The sequence below is a fragment of the Balaenoptera ricei genome, chromosome 3, assembly GCF_028023285.1.
Source record: "Balaenoptera ricei isolate mBalRic1 chromosome 3, mBalRic1.hap2, whole genome shotgun sequence".
Taxonomy (NCBI): domain Eukaryota; kingdom Metazoa; phylum Chordata; class Mammalia; order Artiodactyla; family Balaenopteridae; genus Balaenoptera; species Balaenoptera ricei.
The window spans coordinates 165,406,102-165,407,449 of record NC_082641.1 but is presented as its reverse complement, the minus strand read 5'-3'; positions in this window follow the sequence as shown (position 1 = coordinate 165,407,449).

Sequence of the window (1,348 nt, the reverse complement as noted above, 5' to 3'; positions counted from 1 at the left end):
TCAGTCCCTTGTTGTCAGTGGTTCTTGGCTCTACTCTCTAGGATATCTTTCCTTCTCCATCATTTTCCTTGGTCACTTCTGAGAAGGACACTCCAAAATGTGCCCTTCATGGCAGCTGAATGTTTTCTCAGCCTGCATCTTGCCCATAACAAATTAGTGGCCCAGAGATTTTTTTTTCCAGCTTGAATAATCTCAGTCTCTTTTGGTCCAGATTGGTGGGCTTTTGCCAATACAGCCCTCTCAAAAATTGTGGATTTCCTATGTATTTGATATCATGTACCAAAAGCCATATTCACAATTCATTGCAAGACATGTCTCTCTCTGTTCTTAATTACAGGTACTGTGGGCAGCTCAGGCTGCTGCAGGACCACACCACTGATCTTTTAGTAACTTCTCAGCACCATTTAATTCTTCCAGAGGCCTTCATATGAGTGCAAGTGCTATGCCTTTGATTCACTCTAGACCCCCAAGCTATATCTTAATAGCCATGCCCTTGATTTGACTTTTCTCTCAGGCTGTGCTTAATTTGAGACTCTCTTATTGAATGGAGAAGCTGGAGATTAGAAATAGTTTTATTTTTCAACACAGGAAGTCCCAGATTTTCCAGACTTTCTTCCTTCCCTCTAATTCTTTCTGAGATCTGGCCAGGTTTTTCTTGAGCTGTCTCTTCTTTGTAGTTCCATATTAAATGCAGACAGCAGGAGCCTGCTTGTACCTGCAACATTCTACCTGGACAGTCCCAGCCCAAGGCCACAAGTGTATTAGGTACACTTTCCCTTTCAGCAAACGTTCCACTACTCCATAACACATGCCATTATTTTCCCAGCCACCTATAACGGTTTCTGGTTCCAAAGCCAATGCCACATATTGCAGGTTTCTTATCGAGGTACCGATTTCTGTAGCAGTTACCCACTGTCATAGTAACACTGGATATTAAACCACCTTAGAACCTGGAAACTTAGAACAACAATAAAGTCTGTGCTCAGGCCCACAGCTCCCTGTATGTGCACCCTGGGGCCCAGGGGAAGCCCATCTCATGGAGGAGGTCAGGAGCTTCTAGGAGGCTGAGCATGAAAGCACGATGCCCCTTACGGACTGGCCTCCAAACCAGCACATGGTCACTTCCACCCATGTTCCATGGGCCAGGAAAGCCACATGAATGGGGCAGAACACCGACTCCATTCTAGAGGGAGAAGTTGCAAAGTGATGTAGCACAAGGCATGGACAAAGAGATGGGCATGGAACTGGGAAAGATCTTAGATTCAATTTTCCTTATTTGACATTTTTCAGATTATGAAAGTACCAGTTGTCGTAACAAGTGAAACAATTCCAAATCATGTGGAAAAAA